The 8,255-nt window shown below is 42.8% G+C and overlaps 1 protein-coding gene across 1 annotated transcript in view; it reads right to left on the reverse strand.

Moving 5' to 3' along the window:
• Window positions 1–8,255, reverse strand: part of doc2b (double C2-like domains, beta) — a 218,045-nt gene that overhangs the window by 96,769 nt on the left and 113,021 nt on the right. The gene's annotated exons all lie outside the window — the stretch shown is intronic.

The following is an 8,255-nucleotide window of genomic DNA, read 5'->3' on the forward strand; positions in this document are numbered from 1 at the left end:
CTGACGGGGTGCTCCAGTGCTGTGAGTAAAAACCCACTCTAGAACCAGGGCCCGATCAATAGCCTCACTGCTGCTGTGTGGAGTGCTTATCTGGTACAACCGGGCCCTCCTCTCGGTCCCTGTGGTCCCGGGGTCTAGGGTCCAGTGTGGTGAATGAGCCTGCTCCAGCTACACTGATGTCCACAGTCTCTATTCAGACCAAATCGATGGCAGACATTAAAGAGGAGTGGGCAGAAAGGTCAGCAATCGCCCATGGGTGCTGCCGGACTGAGAGGAGGAGGAGGGAGAGGGGAGAGGGGGGAGAGGGGGAGAGGGGGAGAAGGGGAGAAGGGGGGCCCAATCTGTGCGCCAGAAAAATGACTGGTATAAGAAAGCACTGAGTTTGGGTTCGTGAGCTGAAAGAAGTCCAGAGATCTGCACAGAGATGACTCATGAGGAGGTGGTTAAAAGGTCCATTTTCAAGTCAAATACGAGTCAAATATTAATCGAGCCACAAAGAGCTGAGATCTGAGTTAAGAGGACTAGAAATTATAATACCAGTCTAAAGAGGAAACAGGTTATAACATGGAAGAAAGCTCCAAAAAGTTGATTTGCATAATACCCCCTCTTTGAACTCTCACCTACTTTTCAAGATCAAATTATTTTAATCCAAAATTTCTCTTGAAGTAGGAAGTGTTAACAACAGTTCACACTATATTCTCTGACTGTTCTGTCAGGGCAGTCGAGATGGACCATAGCAAATCTCATCCTCACACAGATCATTTTAGTGACCATACTGAACCGATGATCCTAAACAACATGTGACACTTTTGTTGTATTGTTCTTAGTCTACAAGCTCTTGAGAACCTTTGCTTTGGCATCTCATGTTTTACTACTGGCCCCGGTCAAGCAGAAGTAAACAGCAAGGCCAAAAATTCAAGTTAATGCATCTGATATAAACATGTATTGAACAGATACATATGTACTCTAGTTTATGAAACTGTTGACCTTTTTTCTGTACCATTTTTGGTTCTAAAGTTCCATATGTTTTAAACAGACCATGTATGAAACATGGAACAAAAATTATTTCCCAAATTTCAAACACCTGCAAATCATGTCAATAAATGGATGTATTTCATCATATCTTGTGTTATTCCATCTTTGAACTGTTGAGGAAGGTACATGATTTTTCAAAAAAAAAAAAAAAAAGTATTTAAAATGATACAAATTAGCTTGGAAGGACTGACATATTTGATAGAAATAGTTTCCTTTCATTTTGAAGTAATATTAAAGTATTCAGAAGAAAAAAGCCACAAATGATGTAAAATCCTGCACCTTCTACTTGTTTGCACAATTTTCCCTCTGTTACTTTTCCCTCCGTTACCATGACCTTTCTTAATAAAAAATGTCATTACTCAAAAAGTAAGAGGTTTTTCAACCTAATCTTGTACCATATGGTAGAAAACTATATGAAGCAAATATTCAAACCAGTTTGTTAAGGATATGGAAGTGAGAACCAAGAGTTATCACTGTTTGGATTTATTGCCCAAAAAGTGCTACATATTTCATTCCCTCCATTACCGACATGAGTTTTTGTCAACAACTTGAAAGAATATCACAGGTTTAACTTGACCCTGTTGGAGTGTAACTCTTTCCTACATTCTGATACTTTACTTATTTCAATAGTTCCTCTAGTTTCTAAATAAGAGACATTTGAATGTAAAAAACCTACCCTGTTTCCCTCCGTTACCACTTGACCAGACCCTACTTCAATGGTTTCTTCAGACAACAGACACTTTTTTTTCAAATGCAGTTACAAAGAAAACAATTTGACATCAGAAATGGTCAGATTTTGATTTATGGACTTAAAAACAGGAAAGAGGCCTACGGACTTTTAGCTGTGACGTAACCACACTGGGAAATTCATGTTTAGAAGGAGTAGACTTAGTAAACAAGGACTCATCAAACAAGAGCGAATAAAGGAAAATACAAGTCCAGGTCAGTGTTTGAATGTTTGTCAGTGAATCATGTTATGACGGGGGAAAAGCTCCAAAAGTCTCTTTAGTCCTTGAGTCCATGTGTGTTCTTTAAAATGACACATTCTTGTGTCCCAAACCACTCGATGTGTCAAAAAAAATCTATTTTAAAAGATATAAAGATTTGGTTCAGTGTGGGCGTGCAGCACAGGTCTGATCTGATGGGGTTTTGCATGTTCTGCCTGTGCGGGTCTCTGGGCTGCTCTGGCTCCCTCCCTCGATGCACAGACATGGAAGGCCAGTCCTGCCAACAACGCCCCCTGGTGCACATGGTGGGCGGCTGCTGGGACATGCTTCAGTCTCTACACCCAAATGGGAATACACAAGAAAAGATGAATTCTAATTAATATATTTATGTCTGCCTCTGAAGGTGAGGAATTCATGTAAATGCACTCTCTCTCCTTCTTTCAGTTCCCTCTGCTTCATCTTCACCACAGCTCTTCACCATCAGCAGAGTGCCACACAGGAGCTCATCTCATAATCCCATCATGTTACTCATGATACTCACAACAGGTGGTTTACACACACTGAAGCTCTTAACTTCAAAACTACCAATCTATTACATCACAAGGTGGAACAGAGCATTTTGAGCTTTGGAGATGGAGACAAATGAATAATAAAGAGTTACTCAAACATGTGTGAATGAAACAAAACACAACTCCAGCTCTGTTTGTGCTGAAGCAACAACAAAAGCTCTCAAGAGTCAATCCTGTAGAATATAACACCTTTAACCCTCTCCAGGCAGGCGTTGCAGATTTGCAACAGCTAAATTCCAAGTACCTACTTACTCCAAATCCATATTATGAGCTTTTTTTTACTCAGGAGCCTTTTCTCCCATCCATGCTGATAAACGTGGGCAATGCAGACTGTGCATGAATGGCTACACGCAATCGGCCTGCCAGAAGTGCAAAATACTTTTTTGTTTACAAAGGATAAAAAAGTCAGAATTGTATATTACTACCCCATATTATAATGTTCCCCAAATATCAGATTTTTCGTGATACTAAAATTTGATTTGAGCCTGAGAGGGTTAATAACTCGGTAATTACTAGGGATGCAACGATATTTGGTATAATATCGACTCGTTCGATACTGGTCTCACAATTCGATACATGTGTTTGTTCAATACACATCATTGTCATTTATTTTGGTCCAAAGAAAAACAGTTCTCTTTGTGTCCTCCTCAGGCGCAGTAGAAAACAGCTCCACAGGGACTTACAGCTGAAATATTCAAACAGTGTGGGAGGAGCTATGTACTGTCTCTGCCGGAGGGGACAGTGTGGGAGGAGCTACGAACTGTCTCTGCCAGAGGAAACGATGTGGGAGGAGCTACGTACTGTCTCTGCTGGAGGGGAAGGTGTGGGAGGAGCTACGTACTGTCTCTGCTGGAGGGGAAGGTGTGGGAGGAGCTATAAACTGTCTCTGCTGGATTATTTTGCTTATTCTGCTTATTTTGGTGTTTTATATGGACATTTATCCTGTGTGCTTGCAGTTTTGAGTTTTACTTCCTGTCTTGATTGTTTGCCCCGCCCTAATGTGTTTCATCTGTGTCTGTGTGCGTTTATATCCTTGTGTTCTTCTCTGCCCTTTGTTGGTCCATTGTATTAGTACCGTATTTTCCGGGCTACAGGAGGAGCTCTTAAGCCTCCAACCCCATCAAAAAACGATTGTGCGCCACAATCCAGAGAGTCCTACTTACGAATCCACTCAGGTGTCCCAGCACAACTTCAGTAAACTACAAAGCCGCACCACCCACAGACACACAAACACACACAGAGCAGACAGCGACCACACAGCGAAAAACACCCACAGACACACACATCACTCCACAACAAGGAACGGAACGGAGGAACAAACCGAAAAAGCGAGTGCAATGTGCCACTTCTAGACACAACTGAACAACTGAGTCACTGCGAACACGCCGACAATCCAGCGTCCCAGACAGCACCCTCCCTACACGCCACAACTGAACAAAGCCCAGAGTCACCGTGAACGAACAAACAAACAAAACCACTCACCCATCACACTGTTGGGTTTCCTTTAAAGTCCGGAGTGATTTATTTGTGAAAAAAGTTAGAAAATAGACCATTTAAAGGTTGTATGGAGGATTTTTTTTTGTTTCAAATTGTCAATGATAGCATTATAGAGGTGCAGTAGCCTTGTAATTATGATGACCAAAAAAAAGAGAATAAAAATTCATCAACTCTGGACGTGGTGGGGCTAAACATTTGCCAATAGATAACAACACTGCCTCGTTATCTGTGAGCTGACAGGCTGTCAATCAATCTCCCTACGTTTCTAGCGTAACGGACTTGTCTGCGCGCTGCCGGTACATGGTTTGCGTACGTCTGTCACGCAGTCCACAGACGCAAGCCACACAGACGCTGTTTACTCCACCAACGCAACAGTTCTTAGCGGCTTTTTTTGACCTATATCTTCCTCACAGTTAGCACAAAGTTTGTTGCAATGGCGACAAGAATCCAGGAGCAGTTCGCCACAAAAGAAAGTCCGTTTTTGAGGTCATTGAAAGAAGAAGACAAGGGGAAAAGCAGCGAAGCCAAACTAAGGTGATTCTTGAAGATTCATTCCAGCGATGGCGCGTCTGAAGCAGACGAAGGGTTTAAAGACTGACGCACTGGTCGCCAAATTACTCCTGGACAGGAAACTTCTGCTTATTATGAAAACATACTTTATTTCCAAGAGCTAGACAAATGTTTTTCAAGACACGAAAGCGATATCCTATGTCTGAAAACGTCATTTTCAAGGCAAAGAAAGAGTCCGCTTGCTGCTGCGTGTTGTAGCTAGTTCATTCGCACTGAATCTCCGCGCACTCTTCTCTGCACCCCTTTCCTGCTCCTGTCCCCGCTGCCCATTCTGCTCTTCCCCCTGCTCCTCACTTCTCCGGGCACGGAATCTCCGCGCACCCCTCCTCTCTCCTCTCTCCTCTCCTCTCTCCCTGCTCCCTGCTCCTCACTTCTCGTCCGCGAACGAAATGTCCGCACACCCGCTCCCCCCGCTCCTCACTTCTCCGTCTTGCCTAACCAACACTGAAGTTAGTTGTTTACAAGTCATGTGCAGCACCGACTGTAAACAAACCTGTTTCTGGCGTAAGGAGGAGGCGGGAGGAGGCGTTTCTACGTAGGGAGCTGTGGGGGAGGGGAGGTGGTTTCACGCATGCGCAACATTTGAAAAAGGACAAACAGTCGCTGGATTTCTCGTTCCTTGGAAAATCCTCTATACAACCTTTAATGACAGTGCGTCTTATAATCCAGAGCGTCTAATAGTGCAGAAAATACAGTATTTGTCACTGTCAGAGTCTCGTCTTGTCTCTTGTCATGGCAGTTTAGTTTAAAATTTTGGATTTAGAGATTTTTTGATTGATTTTTCTTTGTTATTAAAGAACTTTTACAGTAGTCCTGCATTTTGGGTCTTCCCTCTGTTTCTACGTGACAATAGTGTTATAATATTATACTCATGAGCAGAAAAAAATTACATGAAGACTTTTTTTGCATCTTATCGAACTGATATCGTGACCCATGTATCAAGATATGTATCCAATCGTGGGGAAAACCACATCGTTGCATCCCTAGTACTAGTACTGTCCATATCCACATGAAACAAAAACTGGCATGAAGTTTAACGTCTTCTGTGTCTGTATAAATAAATTCAAGTGATATTTCCCCCGCAGCCTCAGGAGTGGATGTCCATGTAAAAAAAAAGTCCAGTTTATGTCCATAGCTGCCACACTATGTCTAAGCGCTCCCTCTCAAATGCATGTGCCCCATTAAAACCAATTCCAAAATAGAAATTGTGAAATCAAACCTGAGGCCATAATTAGCACTAGATAATTATACTTGTAATGATCCTCGTCTGTACTGCGGGCAGACAGTCCATGTTCTCACTAAACCACCACCACATACTCTATTGTGCTCTTATATTTCAAAACATAACACTTGAAAATGTGATAAAAGTTTCCAAAAATACCTCTCCCCCGTCCACACATCCTCACTGCTTAACACAGGACGCAAGAGGGAGGCTTTCCAAATATACACTCCATTTTGGCTCCAAGAATAATAAGCACATTAGTCATGGTCCTGGTTATGGCAAATGAAGAGTCCAGGTTATTTAAAGGATCCATATGATGCTATTTTCTGATCTACGCTTTAATGTATTTCCTCAACACAAACACACCTGCACTTGTCTTTTGTTTCATTCATGTTTAACACATAAATCCACATTCTTCACATTTGTGTCTCTGACTGGACTTTTCACATTTGTGTGTTGGTCTCCACTTCTCACATTCGTGTGTGTGCGTGTTGTGTGGAGAGTCCCTGCCTCAAGTGGAAAAGTTCAAGTATCTCAGGGTCTTGTTCTCGAGTGAGGGGAGGATGGAGTGTGAGACTGAAAGGTGGATTGGCAGTGATGCGGTCGCTGTATCGGACCGTTGGGCTGAAGAGGGAGCTGAGCCGAAAGGCAAAGCTCTCAATTTACCGTCAGTCTTTATTACTCCCCTCACCTCTGGTCATGAGCTCTGGGTAATGACCGAAAGGACGAGATCACCGATACAAGCGGCACCAATGAGTTTCCTCTGCAGGGTGCCTGGGCGCTCCCTTAGAGACAGGGTGAGGAGCTCAGTCACAAGGGAGGAGCTCGTAGTAGAGCCACTGCTCCTCCATGTTGAAAGGAGCAGCTGAGGGGAGGGCATCTGTTCTGATGAGTGTCTCCCTCAAAAGGTGTTCTGGGCATGTCCCACCGGGAGAAGGCCCTGGGGAAGACCCAGGACACACTGGAGGGTCGCTCGGCTGGCCTGGGAACACCTCAGGGTTCCCCCGGAGGAGATGGAGGAAGTGTCTGGGATGAAGAAAGCCTGGGAGTCCCTGCTGATGACTGATGCCCCTGCGACCCAGCCCCCAGATGGGTGGATGGATGGATGGTGTCTCTGTCTGGACTTTTCACATTTGTGTCATTTGTGTTCTTGTGATCTTGTTGTGATCTGTCTTCATGAGGTGCCTCCTGTACATCTAGAAATGGTCTACAGATGGAAAGTATCTGGCTTATGATGCAGTTGTTCTGTTGGTCGGGATACACACATAAATACAAAATACAAAAAAATACACACATAAATATGACACGGTTTAAAGCTCACAAGAGTCACATTTGTGTCATAATGGAGCTTTAAAGTGCAGATTTGTGGACTGAGCTGTGTGTAAGAATACCTGCTGTGTTTAATTACAGAAACAGAATTATAGATAGACCATACCTAAGGCTCAGTACATGTGAAAATGTGGAAATGTGAAATAGTTTTTGACATTTCAATATTCAGACTTTATAAAAGTGACAGTCTGTTACTGCTCTGTGTGGACATGTTTGAAATCCAGTCGATTTGGGTCATTCTCTGCAGGCCACACTGAACATGCAAATGTTGTAATCCTGTATTTTGTCTGAGCTCTTAAAGCCACAGTATGTAACATCATGGTAAACAATAACTAGCATGCTAACATGCACTTCCTGTTTCTGACAAAAGGGAAAAAACGCTTTACAATTAGATGCAAAAAACACACAGTGGTCTCACTTCTACTTAGATATGCACTGATTCAGCTTTTCAGTTCCGATACCAATTTCGATACCAACTGATACCAGCACAGACACTGAGAACAGCTTTTAAGTATTTATTTCCTTCAAAGAAAAAACTAAAATGAGATAAAGCTGAGCCTAATGCGTGATGGAGCTGTTATTTATCTGAAGTCACTACAGAACTACCTAACTTTGTGTAAATACAAGTTCAGACATTGTGAGACTTTCTGGGAGATCTACGACCAGAACATGTTCTTCTGACATCAGTTCATATTTCCAACCAGGACATGAGCTGAACCAATCTTTGGAAGCTCATATTCAATCCATCTTATTTTTCAGTGTTGGATCGGTGCCTCCCTAAATCTGCTTTTACAGTATAGTTGTACTGGGGCAAGACTCATTTAGCTCCAACAGATGAGAAAAAAAGAAAAGAAAATCGGTTAGTCAATTTAAACAGTTTATAAATATCCATCTAAAGTGTCCTGGTGAGGAAGAGCTTCATGGAGATATACACAGACTTTAGATCAGACTGGAGAACACACACATGTATGTCCACAAACAGACAGAGTGTGTGTGTACTCAACTGTACCTCTGTGTGAGGAGAGAGACGAGAGAGAGGAGAGAGAGAGAGAGAGGAGAGAAGAGGAGAGAAGAGGAGAGGAGAGA

The sequence above is a fragment of the Boleophthalmus pectinirostris genome, unplaced genomic scaffold (genome assembly GCF_026225935.1).
Source record: "Boleophthalmus pectinirostris isolate CB_2022bp ecotype Guang Dong unplaced genomic scaffold, ASM2622593v1 HiC_scaffold_12, whole genome shotgun sequence".
Lineage (NCBI taxonomy): Eukaryota > Metazoa > Chordata > Actinopteri > Gobiiformes > Gobiidae > Boleophthalmus > Boleophthalmus pectinirostris.